This window comes from Bombina bombina, chromosome 4 (genome assembly GCF_027579735.1).
Source record: "Bombina bombina isolate aBomBom1 chromosome 4, aBomBom1.pri, whole genome shotgun sequence".
Classification (NCBI taxonomy): Eukaryota; Metazoa; Chordata; class Amphibia; order Anura; family Bombinatoridae; genus Bombina; species Bombina bombina.
Genome location: NC_069502.1, coordinates 1,015,030,688 through 1,015,049,997, shown reverse-complemented (window position 1 = coordinate 1,015,049,997; position 19,310 = coordinate 1,015,030,688).

The window sequence follows — 19,310 nt, the reverse complement described above, 5'->3', positions numbered from 1 at the left end:
GAATTGTGATGTTATCACTTATTATTTAAAGGGCCTCTGTTCAGTATGCTTTGCCCTTGCGTTGTCTCAGACCTATTTGTGAGAGCTCCTGTGTATTACCTGGCTGTCTGACGTCCCTCCTGGTTCCTGATCCCTGGCTTGTTCCTGACTCTGTCGTTTTCCTTGTTCCTGATTCCGGCTCATCTGACTACTCGCTTTGGCTCCTGACTCGGCTCGTCTGACTACCAGCTCTGGTTTTGATTCCTGGCTTGTTTTTTGACTTGTGGACTTTTTATTATTTTTTGCTATTAATAAAGATGTGATTATTTTTGCACTTCTCGTCTCAATCTGATTCATGGCATCCTGACATTACGCAAACGCCATGAATCCTGATGGTGCTAATAATCCACCTTTACCTGACAAAATTTCCAGGATGGATGAACAGGATCACCGCTTGGATCAATTTGCACTAGCCCTGCAAACCCTGCTGACTCACACTGCACATTTGGACCAAAGTGTCCTGCAAGTTATGGCTGCTCCTGTTTCTGCTGCTGCACCTAGTCCTACCAAGAGCATGTTCGGTTCTGCACCTCTACCTCAGCGATATGGAGGCGATCCTAATCAGTGCAGAGGGTTTTTGAACCAGGTGGGCATTTACTTTGAGATGTTACCTCAGGCGTTTCCGTCTGACAGAGCTAAGGTGCGATTTCTCATCTCGTTACTCTCTGACACAGCTCTTGCCTGGGCTAATCCCTTGTGGGAGACTAATAAACCTGTGATTTCAAATTACTCTAAATTTGTGGCCTCCTTTCAAAGGGTATTTGATGTTCCAGCTAGCTCCTCCTCTGCTGCTATACGACTCATGTCCATTCAGCAAGGTACAAGATCTGTTGCTCAGTATGCCATTGAGTTGCCGCAGAGGTAAGTTGGAACAATGAAGCCCTTGTTGCCGCCTTCTTTAATGGGCTCTCTGATGCGATTAAAAACAAAGTTGCTGCCAGAGATTTACCAGAGGATCTCAAGGCATTGGTGTCTTTTTTTATCCTAATTGACATCAAACTCAGAGAGAGGCCCTCTTTCAAGGAGCACTTGCGGAAGTCTCCTTTTCCGTTGTCTCCTACGTGTACATTCCCACCCATGCCTCCTGGTTCCGACTCACCAGGTACTGCTGAGCTAATGCAGTTGGGATTTACACATCTCTCTGTGGCGGAGAGGGCCTTTAGGAGGAGAGAGGGGCTCTGCCTCTATTGTGGGTTACAGGGCCACCTTTTGAAGTCTTGTCCTACAGGGCCGGGAAACACTCACACCTAAGGTCCTGTTGGGGGCAGACCTTGGGTGGTTTATCCTCGTCCCCGGAACCGCTAAAGGAGAAACCTTTGGTCATGGTTGTCCTTTCCTGGGTGGACTCCTCCATAGTCACCAAGGCTCTTGTTGACTCCAGTGCTGCGGGCTATTTCATTGACAGTGCTTTTGTATCAAAGCACTCCATTCCTGTTTTGCCTCTGTCTCAGCCCGCACTCGTTACTCACAAAACTGTTATCCATGGCTGTTGGGGCTCTCTATTTTGAAACCCTCCAGTTCCGGGTGATAAACTCTCTGCATTTTCCGGATGTTTTGGGTTATCCCTGGCTCCAAAAGCACAATCCCAGTCTCAACTGGCGCAGGTCCGAAATTTTGTCGTGGTCTCAGCAATATATTTCCACTTGTCTTCGGAAACCAGTTAAAGTCTTGTGCATTTCTTCGGTATCTCAATTACCAGAGGAGTACCAAGAGTTCCTAGACATTTTTGACAAGGTGCGTGCCGGTACGTTGCCTCCTCACCGGTCTTACGATTGTGCCATAGACCTGCAACCCGGAGCCATTCCTCCTCGGGGCCGGGTTTACCCTCTGTCTGTTGCAGAGAATTGTGCTATGGAGGAGTATGTTGCCGATGCTCTGTCGCGGGGGATCATCCGCAAATCCTGCTCTCCTGCAGGGGCTGGCTTCTTTTTTGTGAAGATAAAGGGTGGCGAGTTAAGACCATGCATCGATTATAGGGGTCTTAATCGTCTTACTATTAAGAATGCTTACCCTATTCCGCTCATTACGGAACTCTTTGACCGCCTCAAGGGAGCTACGGTCTTTACTAAACTTGATTTGAGAGGAGCATACAATCTAGTTAGGATCAAGGAGGGCCACAAATGGAAAATAGCATTAAACAACAGGAGCAGGCATTATGAGTATCTTATAATGCCCTTTGGCCTATGTAATGCTCCTGCTGTTTTCCAGGAATGTATTAATGATGTCTTACGAGATATGTTGCAACAGTGTGTTGTGGTGTACTTAGACAACATCCTCATACACTCACCCACACTTGAGGCTCATCGTTCTGATGTTACACAGGTTCTTCAGAGACTACGTGAGAACGGCCTGTTTTGTAAACTCGAGAAATGTGAGTTCCATCAGACTCAAGTAACCTTCCTAGGTTATGTTATCTCCGTTGCAGGGTTCTCCATGGATCCTGACAAGTTATCTGCAGTTCTGCAGTGGCCTCGCCCAGTTGGTCTTTGGTCTATTCAACGTTTTTTGTGGTTCGCCAATTACTATAGAAAGTTTATTAAAAACTTTTCTTCTTTGGTCAAACCTATCACTGACATGACCTGTAAAGAGAATGATCCACTCCATTGGTCACCTACTGCCATTAATGCCTTTGATAGTCTTAAGACTGCCTTTGGAGTAGGTGCCCTCTTGTCTCAATGTCCTACGCCTGACGGTTCCTTGCATCCATGTGGTTTCTTCTCTCAGAAATTGTCTGCAGCGGAGTGCAATTATGAAATTGGTGACAGGGAATTACTGGCCATAATTTTGGCACTCAAGGAATGGAGGCATCTACTCGAGGGTACTAGCGTGCCAGTGCTCATTCATACTGACCACAAGAATTTAACTTATCTTTCTGAAGCAATACTTTTTTTCGCCCCGACAGGCCAGATGGGCGCTATTTTTGTCTCGGTTTAATTATGTGGTCTCCTACCTGCCTGGTAGTAAGAATGTTAGGGCTGATGCCCTCTCTCAACAATTTTCGCCTCTGTCCAAGGAGGAGTCTGTACCTACTCCAGTTACCTCCTGACCATATTTTTGCTACCATACGTACTAATTTGACTTCTCCCTTGGTAGAGGAGATCCTGGCTGCACATACCAATGCACCTCATGAGAAACCTAGTGGTAAGTGTTTTATTCCTGAGAATCTTCGAACTAAACTTTTGCACACTTACCACTATCCTAAAGCCGCAGGTCACCCAGGCAAGAACCAAATGATTTGGTCTGTCACTCAACAATTCTGGTGGCCAGGTCTTCGTTCTGATGTTGCTGCGTATGTTGCCTCCTGCTCAGTTTGTGCACAGAATAAGACTCTTCGATGTCTTCCTGTGGGTCTTCTTCAACCTATTGCTAATGGTGAGCGTCCTTGGACACATATTTCCATGGACTTCATTGTCGAGCTCCCTGTTTTCAATGGCAATACTGTTATCCTTATGGTGGTTGACCGTTTTTCTAAAATGTCACATTACATTCCCTTGAAGAAGTTATCTACCGCTCAGGAGCTTGCTTCAATTTTTGCCCGGGAGATCTTCTGTTTACATGGGTTACCCAAGGAGATAGTGTCGGACCTAGGTAGCCAGTTTGTCTCCAGAATTTGGCGTTCCTTTTGTGCTCAAATGGGGATCCAGCTTTCCTTCTCCTCAGCATATTGCCCTCGATCCAATGGGGCTGCGGAACGGTCTAATCAAGCTCTGGAAGAGTTCCTCCATTGCTATGTCTCAGATCACCACAATAATTGGTCTGAACTGTTACCTTGGGCAGAGTTTGCTCGTAATAGTGCTATTAATGCTTCCTCCAAGTTATCCCCGTTCATGGCGAATTATGGGTTTCAACCATCCTTGTTGCCCGATTCATTCATGTCTCAGGGTATTCCGGCTTTGGAGGAGCATCTCCGGCAACTCCGTTCCACGTGGGTGCAGATTCAGGATCGCCTTCATCATTCTATGCAGCGCCAAAAGTTCCAGGCTCATCGTAGGCGTCTGCCCATGCCTTCCTACCAGGTTGGTGAGAGAGTTTGGTTGTCCTCCCGCAACTTGAACCTTCGTGTGCCTTCCAATAAACTGGCTCCCCATTATGTTGGTCTTTTTCGAATACTCAGACGGGTCAATCCTGTGACCTCTTGACCTTCCTCCTGCAATGCGCATCTCCAATGTTTTTCATGTCTCCCTCTTGAAACCATTGGTTTGTAATCGGTTTACCACTGTGTTGCCTCATCCCCGTCCTATCTTTGTTAACAACCATGAGGAGTATGAGGTCAGCAGCATTATTGACTCTCGTATGTCCAGGGGCTACAGTCCGGAGGAGCGTTCATGGGTTCCCTTCTCTGATGTTCATGCTCCCGCCCTCCACCGTGCCTTCCATGCCCATTTCCCAAATAAGCCTTTTGTCCTCCCGTGGGGGAGGGGTCGTTGAGGGGAGGGTACTGTCAGGGTTTTTTCCTTGTTTTGTTTGCCATGTGCTGCTGGCAGCCATTTTACTCACCTCTCTTGCTGACTTTGGTGCATACTGTGTGATGCTGCTCATTTCCTGCACTTCCTTTTATGGCCAGACTGGTGTACATCATCGTGTGAGACAGGATGCAGTCTCAGAATTGTGATGTCATCACTTATTATTTAAAGGTCCTCTGTTCAGTATGCTTTGCCCTTGCATTGCCTCAGACCTGTTTGTGAGAGCTCCTGTGTATTACCTGGCTGTCTGACGTCCCTCCTGGTTCCTGATCGCTGGCTTGTTCCTGACTCTGTTGTTCTCCTTGTTCCTGATTCCGGCTCGTCTGATTACTCGCTTTGGCTCCTGACTTGGCTCGTCTGACTATTTGCTTTGGCTCCTGACTCGACTCGTCTGACTACCAGCTCTGCTTTTGATTCCTGGCTTGTTTTTTTTTTGTTTGTTTTTTTGTTTTTGTTTTTAATAATTTTTATTTGAGGTTTGAAAGAAGGCATACAAAAATCTTGAAACAGTAGTACAGAATGACATTGGGTTACAATAGTAATATGCAATTAAACATACATGAATATGATGCCTAGTACTCAACCACCCTCCAAATTCAAACAAGAGACCACTCTTGGGCCTCAAACCAAAATGTACCAAGTTTAGGAGGTTTCTGCTATTTGAAGAGACCACTCATGGGCCTCAATGACAAACCTCTTTTATATTTAAAATAAAAGCCGTGTAAACAAGGTAATATAGCGTATACATGTAATATTATGGGATTAGAAATGCGAAAGAAACATCTGTTATAAGAATTAAGGAAAATCATATTAATTGGATAGGGGAAAAATAAAATTGCTTTGCCCATAAAAGGAGTATACCATAAGAGTCTAACATATAAACATCTTGATGTAATTGGACCCTAAGTGGCATGTTAGCATCAAAGAAACTGCACAAAATTACAGGTAGGGACGCATATTTTAAGGTGAGCAAAGTTGTGGACATAGCTGCAGATTTATACTAGAAATGCTTCCGCTAGTACACTGATAATAGGCCTATTGGGGTAAAGAAAAAGAGAAATTTGGGGATATCTGGGTGAAAAAAAAGGAAAGAACACACTCCCCATTATGCAGGGAGCCTCAGATTAAGCTAGTTTGAGATTTCCTCTTAATGGAGGTTACCATTACACAGGCATGAGACTGCTAGTTCCACCTGGGCAAACCTGGAATCTCGCTACCCCGGCCGCAGGCAGCAAGACCCAGGTCACATCAGTAAGAGATAGGGGATAGGCGCTCATGAGTGCAGCTGAGGGAATCTAGATAAAAGTATCATTGGCAGAGTTATGACTTCACCATGGGAGAGAAGAGAGACATCTGACCAGCAGACATCTCCCTTCAGCTACTGCAACTGGTTGCCTGTATCCATGGCATCTCTAAATGGCTATTTAGCCTTTTTTATCAGGTCTCAATCTGTCAATTACTGTAGGCAATCATGAATAGGGTCTGATTAGTTTGGAAATGTGCCTATATTTGTCCTGTAAAAAATGCATATAATAAACGTACAGTTTCAGGGGATATACACTAGCAAGTGCCCATAAGAGAGAGATCATCGGCCCCATCCATTGTAAGAAAACTCAACAAAATACAAAAGGTATAGCTATAAACCGCTCATCAAGGGTAACATGAGGATATGAATTTGTTCTGTAGGGTATGAAGCAAACAAACATTGAGCGCATAACTTAATAAACAGATAGTATTATATTGCATGGAAAGCATGTAAAGTTTTTCACTTTGATAGCCCCAATTAAGCCGTAGCTGGTAAGAACAATAATCATAGGGAAACTGGAGCAGTATACACTCAAACATAAAACCACACCCGGCACCTGGGAAACAAATACAAAACAGAAAATCATGCAGTATTAAATTCAAGTGAGCAGTGTATCTTATGGAGCGGCCCATCCAAGTCCATAGGGCTATATCGGTTATGCATGCTAGGGCCTCCGTGAATCACCAATTAGCGATCTTACTCACTTGCACCTTAGCGTTTAGCCCACTCCTGTTTTATAGAAGGTTAGTCCAACGTGCTGTCTTGAATAGTCCTGGGGAGCATGTCCCCGCACATTAGGCTTCCAGCTACTGTCCCCTGAGAAGTTAGGTTTGAAGCGGAATGTAGAAAGGGCCAGAGCTGCAGCCGCATCTGATACGCTCACTACACCTCCTGAAACCGGAGCTGCACACTGGAAGATCGCAGCAGCTCTGGCTTGTTTTTTGACTTGTGGACTTTTTATTATTTTTTGCTATTAATAAAGGTGTGATTATTTTTGCACTTCTCATCTCAGTCTGATTCCTGGCATCCTGACAGTTAGCTTATGGGAGTAAAAATTGCGGGCAACGGGTGAAATATACGCGCCGCATTTATAAGCGGCGATGTATATGTGATAGCAAAACCGAGTTAAAACCGACGTAGCCGGCTTATGCGGGCGATGCTGCATATGTAATCTTGCCCAACATCTAAGAAGTATTTATTTTTAAGCAAGTTATTTTTTTTCGCTTCAGATCTTAAGTCAAGCTAAATATTCTGGCACAGTTTCGGCTTTCGCTCCAGCGAAACCTATAGCTTTCAACTTGTAATATGGGTGCTATTTAGTGTGCTCACGATATCCATTTAAAATATATATTGTGCTAGAGCAATTTCGGCCACGTTGACTCATCTCTGGTAAATCTGATTTACCATGGACTTGTAATATCAAGTTGCGCACTAATGTTAGTGCGGTCCAGCAATATTGCTTATCGTGACCTGTGCTTTCATTAGCATGCTACTTGTAATGGCCCAGAGACATAAAACCCTAAATGTTTCTTTCATTGTTCAGATAGAGCATACAATTTTAGATAACTTTAGAATTAACTTCTGTTATCAAATTTGCTTTATTTTCTTTATATCCTCTGTTAAAGTTGTAGCAATGCCCTACTGGGAGGTAGTTTAACACATCAGGTGAGCCCAATGACAAGTCATATAAGTGCAGCCACCAATAAGCAGCTACCGGTAGTGCATTGCAGCTCCTAAGCCTAACTAGGTATGCTTTTCAACAACGGGAATCAAGAGAACAAAGCAAATTATACAATAGAAGTAAACTGGAAAGTTGTTCAAAATTGCATGCTCTATCTGAATCATGAAAGGAAAATTTTGGGTTTCATGTCCCTTTAATACTAGATGAACGGATATTGCATTAATGTAAAACAGAATTTATGCTTACCTGATATATTTCTTTCTCTTGTGATGTATCGAGTCCACGGATTCATCCATACTTGTGGGATATTCTCCTTCCTAACATGAAGTGGCAAAGAGAGCACCCACAGCAGAGCTGTCTATATAGCTCCTCCCTTAGCTCCGCCCCCCCAGTCATTCGACCGAAGGCTAGGAAGAAAAAGGAGAAACTATAGGGTGCAGAGGTGACTGAAGTTTTTTAAAATAAAAATATACTACCTGTCTTAAACAGACAGGGGGGCCGTGGACTCGATACATCACAAGAGAAAGAAATTTATCAGGTAAGCAGAAATTCTGTTTTCTCTTGTAAGATGTATCGAATCCACGGATTCATCCATACTTGTGGGATACCAATACCAAAGCTTTAGGACACGGATGAAGGGAGCGACAAGACAGGTACCCTAAACGGAAGGCACCACTGCTTATAGAACCTTTCTCCCAAAAATAGCCCCAGAAGAAGCAAAAGTATCAAATTTGGAAAATTTGGAAAAAGTATGAAGCGAAGACCAAGTCGCCGCCTTACAAATCTGTTCAACAGAAGCCTCATTTTTAAAAGCCCATGTGGCAGCCACTGCTCTAGTAGAATGAGCAGTAATTCTTTCAGGAGGCTGCTGGCCAGCAGTCTCATAAGCCAAACGGATGATGCTTTTCAGCCAAAAGGAAAGAGAGGTAGCTGTAGCCTTTTGACCTCTCCGTTTACCAGAATAAACAACAAACAATGAAGTTGTTTGACGGAAATCTTTAGTGGCTTGTAAGTAGAACTTTAAAGCCCGAACCACATCAAGATTGTGCAACAGACGTTCCTTCTTTGATGAAGGATTAGAACACAGAGAATGAACAACAATCTCCTGATTGATATTCCTATTAGAAACAACCTTAGGAAGAAACCCAGGTTTGGTACGCAAAACCACCCTATCTGCATGGAAAACCAGGTAAGGTGAGTCACACTGTAAAGCAGATAACTCAGAAACTCTTCAAGCCGAAGAGATAGCTACTAAAAACAAAACTTTCCAAGATAGAAGCTTAATATCTATGGAATGCATAGGTTCAAACAGAACCCCTTGAAGAACTTTAAGAACTAAGTTTAGGCTCCATGGCGGAGCAACAGGTTTAAATACAGGCTTGATCCTGACCAAGGCCTGACTAAATGCTTGAACATCTGGGACATCTGCCAGACGTTTGTGTAAAAGAATAGACAAAGCAGATATTTGTCCTTTTAAGGAACTAGCTGATAATCCCTTCTCCAATCCTTCTTGGAGAAAGGACAATATTCTAGGAATCCTAATCTTACTCCATGAGTAACCGTTGGATTCACACCAATAAAAATATTTGCGCCAAATCTTATGATAGATCTTCCTGGTGACAGGCTTTCTAGCTTGAATCAGGGTATCAATGACCGACTCAGAGAATCCACGCTTTGATAGAATCAGGCGTTCAATTTCCAAGCAGTCAGATGCAGAGAAATTAGATTTGGATGCGTGAATGGACTTGGATTAGAAGGTCCTGCCTCATTGGCAGAGTCCATGGTGGAACCGATGACATGTCCACTAGGTCTGCATACCAAGTCCTGCGTGGCCATGCAGGTGCTATCAGAATCACCAAAGCTCTCTCCTGCTTGATTCTGGCAACCAGACGTGGGAGGAGAGGAAACGGTGGAAATATATAGGCCAGATTGAAGGACCAGGGCACTGCTAGAGCATCTATCAGTACCGCCTGGGGATCCCGGGACCTGGACCCGTAACAAGGAAGTTTGGCATTCTGACGGGATGCCATCAGATCCAATTCTGGTGTGCCCCATAGCTGAGTCAGCTGGGCAAATACCTCCAGATGGAGCTCCCACTCCCCCGGATGAAAAGTCTGACGACTTAGGAAATCCGCCTCCCAGTTCTCTACCCCTGGGATATGGATTGCTGAGAGATGGCAAGAGTGATCCTCCGCCCATCGGATTATTTTGGTTACCTCCATCATCGCTAGAGAACTCCGTGTTCCTCCTTGATGATTGATATAAGCTACAGTCGTGATGTTGTCCAACTGAAATCTGATGAATTTGGCCGCAGCTAGCTGAGGCCACGCCTGAAGCGCATTGTATATCGCTCTCAGTTCTAGAATGTTTATCGGGAGGAGAGTTTCCTCCCGAGACCATAAGCCCTGAGCTTTCAGGGAGTTCCAGACAGCACCCCAGCCTAACAGTCTGGCATCTGTCGTTACTATGAGCCACTCTGGCCTGCGGAAACACATTCCCTGAGACAGGTGTTCCTGAGACAACCACCAGAGAAGAGAATCTCTGGTCTCCTGTTCCAAATGCAGTTGGGGAGATACATCTGCATAATCCCCATTCCACTGTTTGAGCATGCATAGTTGCAGTGGTCTGAGGTGTAGGCAGGCAAAAGGAACTATGTTCATTGCCGCTACCATGAGTCCAATTACCTCCATACACTGAGCCACTGATGGCTGAGGAATGGAATGAAGAGCTCGGCAAGTGGTTAAGAGTTTTGATTTTCTGACCTCCGTCAGAAATATTTTCATTTCTACTGAGTCTATCAGAGTCCCTAGGAAGGAAACTCTTCTGAGAGGGAAGAGAGAGCTCTTTTTCATGTTCACCTTCCACCCGTGAGATCTCAGAAAAGCCAACACGATGTCCGTGTGAGACTTGGCTAGCTGGAAAGTCGACGTCTGAATCAAGATGTTGTCTAGATAAGGTGGCACTGTTATGCCCTGCGATCTTAGAACCGCCAAAAGGGACCCTAGCACCTTTGTGAAAATTCTGGGAGCCGTGGCCAACCCGAAGGGAAGGGCCACGAACTGGTAATGCCTGTCCAGAAAGGCGAATCTGAGGAATTGATGATGATCTCTGTGAATAGGGATGTGTAGATACGCATCCTTTAAGTCCACGTTAGTCATATATTGACCCTCCTGGATCAGAGGTAGAATAGTCCGAATTGTCTCCATCTTGAATGATGGTACTCTGAGGAACTTGTTTAGAATTTTGAGATCCAAGATTGGTCTGAAAGTTCCCTCTTTTTTGGGAACCACAAACAGGTTTGAGTAAAAATCTAGCCCTTGTTCTGCTTTTTGAACTGGGCAGATCACTCCCATGGTATGTAGGTCTTCTACACAGCGTAAGAATGCCTCTCTCTTTGTCTGGTTTGCAGACAATTAAGAAATGTGAAATCTCCCCCTTGGGGGGGAGTCTTTACATAGTAACATAGTAGATAAGGTTGAAAAAAGACTGAAGTCCATCGAGTTCAACCTATACAAATCTAAAATACTTACAAAGAGCTCCAGTTAAGCTTAAATAACCCCATTAAAATGTGACCCATTTAATACTAGCAATCATATCCATGAATTTTGTTTATATACAGAAATTTATCCAGACTATTTTTAAATGTATCTATGGTATTGGCATTCACTACCTCCTTTGGTAATGAGTTCCACAATTTTATTGCTCTTACAGTGAAAAAACGTTTCCGTTGCAGGAGATTAAATCTCCTTTCCTCCAACCTTAAATTATGACCTCTTGTCAGAAACAATTTTCTTGGAATAAACAGAGCTTCTGCCATCTCTGTATATGGGCCTTGAATATATTTATATAAAGTAATCATGTCACCTCTCAAGCGCCTTTTTTCTAAAGAAAACAGACCCAGTTTGGCTAGCCTCTCCTCATAGGTTAATTTCTCCAATCCCCTTATTAGCTTTGTGGCCCTTCTCTGAACTTTTTCTAGTTCTGCAATATCTTTTTTAGCAATTGGTCCCCAGAACTGCACTCCAAACTCAAGGTGAGGTCTTACCAGGGCTTTATATAATGACAGAATTATGCTTTCCTCCCTTGAATCAATTCCTCTTTTAATACATGCTAGTATCTTATTAGCCTTTGAAGCCGCTGCCCTGCATTGTGCACCCATCTTTAGCTTGTTATCTATTACTACTCCCAAATCCCTTTTCTCCTGTGTTTGGCTAAGTCTTGTCCCATTTAAAAAATACGTAGCCTGCTTATTTTTACTTCCAAAATGTAGAACCTTGCATTTTTCCGTATTAAATCTCATTTTCCATTCACTTGCCCATAGTTCTAATTTTAGCAAATCCCTTTGTAAAGAGAGTTCGTCCTGCTCTGACCTTATGACCTTACTTAACTTAGTATCATCTGCAAAAATAGAGATGTCGCTATTTAATCCTTGCTCCAAGTCATTTATAAAAATATTAAAAAGAACAGGGCCCAGTACTGATCCCTGGGGGACGCCACTGATTACCTTTGTCCAATCTAAGTATGATCCATTTACTACTACTCGTTGCTCCCTATCTTTTATCCAGTTATTTATCCATGAGCTAACATTTTCAGCTATTCCCAGTCCCTTAATTTTGTGCATTAATCTCTCATGTGGCACTGTATCAAATGCCTTTGCAAAATCTAAGTATATCACATCAACTGATTCCCCTTTATCTATATTTTTACTTACTTCCTCGTAGAATCTAATTAGATTAGTTTGACATGATCTATTTCTCCTAAAGCCATGCTGATTAGAACTCATAATCTTGTTTACACGAATATGCTCATCAATATAATCCCTTATAATCCCTTCAAATATCTTCCCCACTATTGATGTCAGACTAACTGGTCTATAGCTTCCTGGATCATCCCTGCTTCCCTTTTTGAAGAGTGGCACCACATCAGCTTTACGCCAATCCTGGGGTACCATGCCTGAGGATAATGAGTCTTGAAAAATTAAGAGTAAAGGTTTGTCTATAGCAGTGCTAAGTTCCCTTAACACCCTTGGGTGTATTCCATCTGGGCCTGGAGTTTTATTTACCTTAATATTTTCCAGTTTTTTCCTGATATCCTCTAAACAAAACCCAGTTAGTGGTATGGACTGACATGTTCTATTCTGTTCCAAAGTAGCATTCAATGGTTCCTCTCTTGTGTATACTGAAGAAAAAAACTGGTTTAGTACCTCAGCCTACTCCCTGTCATTATTTATCATGCTACCCTCCACGCATTTTAATGTACCTATATTATCCTTCTTAGATTTTTTGCTATTTATGTACTTAAAGAACCTTTTAGGGTTAGACTTAGAATCCTTGGCAATTGATTTTTCATTTTCAATTTTGGCTAATTTGATTGCTTTTTTGCATGCTTTGTTACATTCCTTATAAATATTGTATGCAGAGTCTGTACTATTTTCTTTTAATAATTTAAATGCCCTACGTTTTTTCCTAATTTCTCTTAACACATTTTTATTTAGCCATAACGGCTTTGTTTTTTTATTTTTATTTTTATAACCATATGGTATGTGTTGATATGTATATTTATTTAACACATTTTTAAATATTATCCATTTATTCTCTGTATTTTTATTAGAAAATACATTGTCCCAATTTATATTATTTAATGATTTCCTTAAATCGTTGAATTTTGCTTTCTTGAAATTAAAAGTCTTAGTTAAGCCTTTAAAACACTGCATTTGAAAATAGATTTATTTATGATCACTGTTACCCAAATGTTCTTTAACTTCTATGTTTGATATTATATCTGTATTGTTTGATAGCACTAAATCCAATATAGCTTTACTCCTAGTTGGCTCCTCTATTAATTGTGACAAGAAGTTATCCCTGAGAACATTTAAAAATCTATCCCCCTTAGCTGAATTACTAGTTTCATTGGCCCAGTTTATATCAGGGTAGTTAAAATCTCCCATAATTACAGCACTGTTATTAGCAGCCTTACCTATTTGGATAAGTAGTTGAGTTTCCTCCGGGTCACTAATGTTGGGAGGCTTGTAGCATGTTCCTAGTAATATTTTTTTAGGATTTTTCCCCCCACTCTTTATTTCAACCCACAGGGTCTCTACATTGTCACTTGTATCATAAATATCTTCCCTTATTGTAGGTTTAAGGTTAGGTTTAAAATACATGCAGATTCCTCCACCCCTTTTGTTATTCCTGTCCCTCCTAAATAATGTATACCCCTCTAAGTTAACTGCCCAGTCATGTGAATCATCCCACCAAGTTTCAGTTATACTGATAACATCATAGTCCTCTTCTGCAACTAAGAGCGTCAGCTCCCCCATTTTACCTGTCATGCTTCTTGCATTTGTTGTCATACATTTAATTTTCATGTGCTTTCTGCTGCTACTTGGTGTGCTTTCCTCTATATTTTCTAATGTGACATTTCTTAAGTCATCCCTTCCTTGAGATATTAAGGGATTGTCATATTCACAGACTGATCTCTCTGTTCTATTTTGTTCTAACTGACCCTCCCCCCCTTTGCCTAGTTTAAAAGGTTCTCTAAACGTGCTACCATCCTTTCCCCCAACACACCTGCACCCATGTCATTCAGGTGCAATCCATCCTTACTGTACAAATTGTACCCTAGTGAAAAATCAGCCCAGTGTTCTAAAAAGTCAAACCCCTCACTTTTACACCATGTTTTTAGCCATGAATTAACAGACCTTAACTCCTTCTGCCTTACTGAATTAGCACACGGTAAATGAGATGTACACTGAGCGCCTACTATATAAAAGACCCTTAGCTCTGATATATTGACCCCTAGCGGTCAGATGTGTATGGAGAATCAGAAGAAATGATATCAAAGCGCCAAACAACACTGGCAGGGTCTGGGTGGTTTACTTTGAGTGTTAATCAAGTATAAGTTTTTAAAACAATGTAACGTTTAAGACACTTTATTGCAATAAACAATTTAAAACAGTATAAAAATATAAAACAATGTTGGTTTAAAACAATGTTACATTAAAAACAAATAATCAAGGATCCAAGATTTTACAAGGGATGACAAAAATACAATACAATAATGGTGTGGAAAGAAGAAGTTGATAGTATCAGCCTATGTGCGTGATACAACAGTGTAGTATGTAACTGGTGTCTGTGGATGAGGGGTGTTTACCTTGTATTAAAACGGTGTGTTCCTAATGTTGAGAAGCATATACAATAGATAAGCAGGTTGGTGGAAAATATGTGTCAAAATCAAAATCGTGATTTTACAAAGGAAAAATGTAAACTTGACAAATAAAACAATTAATGAAAAATGTGAAAAAACTGCTCAAAAAAAGGTTAAGCAGAGAACAGTGTAAACAAAAATAAAAATTCAAAATGTTTCCCAAAAGAAAGTCCAAACTTTGTTCGTGAAAGTGTCAATGAAAAGTGGATCAAAAGTTTCCACAAATGGTGAAAAATATATCCAGTGGGGTGCAAAAAATGTATCCGGTGAAAAACGATTGAGCAAGTGGTAAAAAAGGAAGTCTGTTCAAATTAGTGTTGGTTAGTCACACAATCCAAACAAATGTTAAATGTGGGTGTGGGAGTTTTTCCTCCAAAGTTGAGGGAACTAGTGTGTCTTCGAAAATAGATACAACTTGTTGCAGATGAAAGTCTTTCTGCCAAAAAGGAAAATAACAATAGTGTAGATGGTTTTTATACAATTAATAATATCAGAATATCACTCACCAGTCGACGCGTTTCGGTCATCCACTGACCTTTATCAAGACTCTTGATAAAGGTCAGTGGATGACCGAAACGCGTCGACTGGTGAGTGATATTCTGATATTATTAATTGTATAAAAACCATCTACACTATTGTTATTTTCCTTTTTGGCAGAAAGACTTTCATCTGCAACAAGTTGTATCTATTTTCGAAGACACACTAGTTCCCTCAACTTTGGAGGAAAAACTCCCACACCCACATTTAACATTTGTTTGGATTGTGTGACTAACCAACACTAATTTGAACAGACTTCCTTTTTTACCACTTGCTCAATCGTTTTTCACCGGATACATTTTTTGCACCCCACTGGATATATTTTTCACCATTTGTGGAAACTTTTGATCCACTTTTCATTGACACTTTCACGAACAAAGTTTGGACTTTCTTTTGGGAAACATTTTGAATTTTTATTTTTGTTTACACTGTTCTCTGCTTAACCTTTTTTTGAGCAGTTTTTTCACATTTTTCATTAATTGTTTTATTTGTCAAGTTTACATTTTTCCTTTGTAAAATCACGATTTTGATTTTGACACATATTTTCCACCAACCTGCTTATCTATTGTATATGCTTCTCAACATTAGGAACACACCTTTTTAATACAAGGTAAACACCCCTCATCCACAGACACCAGTTACATACTACACTGTTGTATCACGCACATAGGCTGATACTATCGACTTCTTCTTTCCACACCATTATTGTATTGTATTTTTGTCATCCCTTGTAAAATCTTGGATCCTTGATTATTTGTTTTTAATGTAACATTGTTTTAAACCAACATTGTTTTATATTTTTATACTGTTTTAAATTGTTTATTGCAATAAAGTGTCTTAAACGTTACATTGTTTTAAAAACTTATACTTGATTAACACTCAAAGTAAACCACCCAGACCCTGCCAGTGTTGTTTGGCGCTTTGATATCATTTCTTCTGAATTAGCACACGGCACTGGTAATATCTCAGAAAATATTACTTTGGAGGTCCTTGCTTTAAGCTTGCTACCTAACTCCCTGAAGTCATTTTTTAGGACTCTCCATCTCCCACCGATTCCTTCATTAGTACCAATATGCACCATGACTGCAGGATCAGACCCACATCCCTCTAACAATCTATCAATACGCTCCACAATATGCCTAACACGAGCCCCTGGAAGACAGCAAACTGTTCTATGTAAAGGTTCTGGATGACAAATTACCCTATCAACCTTCCTAATAATAGAGTCTCCTACCACCAACATCTGCCTCTGGCCCTGACTTCTATGCCCCTCTTCCATGACTGAAGGACTTCCCACCATAGTATGCTCCTCTTCCACAGCTAAAGGACTGTTCACTATACTAGGCAACACAGCCCTCTCTGACACTGCCACCCCTGAACTGATATCCCCAACATCTTCACTTAATCTGGCAAATCTATTGGGGTGTACCAGCTCAGAACTGGCCCGTCTCTTCCGCTTACCTTTACTTCGCCCTCTGACTGTGACCCAGCTACATCCTGGAGTCTCCTCATCTGAATCCTCCCCATTCCCACTGCTGGAACCATTAACAACCAGCTCAGTCCTATCCATTTCCCTTTCAAGTGTCTGAATTTCATGTAGTGTTGCAATTCGTTCCTCCAGATCCCCAATACGAGTTTCTAAAGAGACAATATGCTCACACTTGCCACAAACATATAATCCCAGAAGTGGCTGCTCCAGTGATGCAAACATGTGGCAAGCTGTACACTGAATGAGATTCTCATACATTCTTAATAAAAGGTTTAACTTAAAAGTATAAAATATATTTCCCCTTGGTTACCCCAAAACCTTGTTTGCCTAACTACCTTGGTGAGCTAACTATTATACTTAAACAGAAATCTTACTTTAACAGAGAATCAATACAGCAAGCCTGAAAGAGCAAGCTCCCAGAGTAAATGTGCTAAATTTATAATCTAGCTAGGCCCAAACAGCTGAAAAAAATCCCACCCCTAATTACCCACACAGGAAACAAGAAAAAAAAAATAAAAAAAATGTTTAGATACAAACCAACAGTTATTTTGTTTTATAAAATGCAACCCTTGCAAAGCAAAATATTTATGAATTAGCTTTGTTAGCTAACTATAATACTTAGACAATCTTACTTTAACAGAGAATCAATACAGCAAGCCTGAAAGAGCAAGCTCCCAGAGTAAATGTGCTAAATTTATAATCTAGCTAGGCCCAAACAGCTGAAAAAAATCCCACCCCTAATTACCCACACAGGAAACAAGAAAAAAAAAAAAAAAAAATGTTTAGATACAAACCAACAGTTATTTTGTTTTATAAAATGCAACCCTTGCAAAGCAAAATATTTATGAATTAGCTTTGTTAGCTAACTATAATACTTAGACAATCTTACTTTAACAGAGAATCAATACAGCAAGCCTGAAAGAGCAAGCTCCCAGAGTAAATGTGCTAAATTTATAATCTAGCTAGGCCCAAACAGCTGAAAAAAATCCCACCCCTAATTACCCACACAGGAAACAAGAAAAAAAAAAAAAATGTTTAGATACAAACCAACAGTTATTTTGTTTTATAAAATGCAACCCTTGCAAAGCAAAATATTTATGAATTAGCTTTGTTAGCTAACTATAATACTTAGACAATCTTACTTTAACAGAGAATCAATACAGCAAGCCTGAAAGAGCAAGATCCCAGAGTAAATGTGCTAAATTTATAATCTAGCTAGGCCCAAACAGCTGAAAAAAATCCCACCCCTAATTACCCACACAGGAAACAAGAAAAAAAAAAAATGTTTAGATACAAACCAACAGTTATTTTGTTTTATAAAATGCAACCCCTGCAAAGCAAAATATTTATGAAATAGCTTTGTTAGCTAACTATAATACTTAAACAGACAATCTTACTTTAACAGAGAATCAATACAGCAAGCCTGAAAGAGCCAGAAGATATCCCTGGGACACAATTTCTAAAGCCCAGGAATCATGAACATCTCTTGCCCAAGCCTAAGCGAAGAGAGAGAGTCTGCCCCCTACTAGAACCGGTCCCAGATCGGGGGCTACCCCTTCATGCTGTCTTGGAGGCAGCAGCAGGCTTCTTGGCCTGTTTACCTTTGTTCCAAGCCTGGTTAGGTCTCCAGACTTGGATTGGGCAAAATTCCCCTCTTGCTTTGCAGCAGGGGAAGCTGAAGCGGGACCACCCTTGAAGTTCCGAAAGGAACGAAAATTATTTAGTTTGGTCCTCATTTTATTTGTTTTATCCTGAGGGAGGGTGTGACCTTTCCCTCCAGTGATGTCTGAAATAATCTCTTTCAGTTCAGGCCCGAATAGGGTCTTTCCTTTGAAAGGGATATTCAAAAGTTTAGATTTTGATGACACATCAGCAGACCAGGACATAAGTCATAACGCCCTGCGTGCTAAAATGGCAAAACCTGAATTCTTTGCCGCTAACTTAGCCAGTTGGAAAGCGGCATCTGTAATATAAGAATTAGCCAACTTAAGGGCCTTAATTCTGTCCATAATATCCTCTAATGGAGTCTCCATCTGAAGAGCCTCTTCTAGAGCCTCGAACCAGAAAGCAGCTGCAGTAGTTACAGGAACAATGCACGCAATAGGTTGGAGAAGAAAACCTTGATGAACAAAAATTTTCTTCAGGAGACCCTCTAATTTTTTATCCAAAGGATCTTTGAAAGCACAACTGTCTTCAATAGGTATAGTTGTACGCTTAGCCAGAGTAGAAATAGCTCCCTCCACCTTAGGAACTGTCTGCCACAAGTCCCGCATGGTGTCAGATATGGGAAACATTATCTTAAAAACAGGAGGGAGAGGGAACGGAATACCTGGTCTATCCCACTCCTTAGTAACAATATTCACAATCCTCTTAGGGACTGGAAAAACATCAGTGTAAACAGGAACCTCTAAGTATTTGTCCATTTTACACAATTTCTCTGGGACCACTATAGGGTCACAATCATCTAGAGTCGCTAATACCTCCCTGAGCAATAAGCGGAGGTGTTCAAGCTTAAATTTAAAGGCCGTCATATCAGAATCTGTCTGAGGGAGCGTCTTTCCTGAATCAGAAATTTTTCCCTCAGATAAC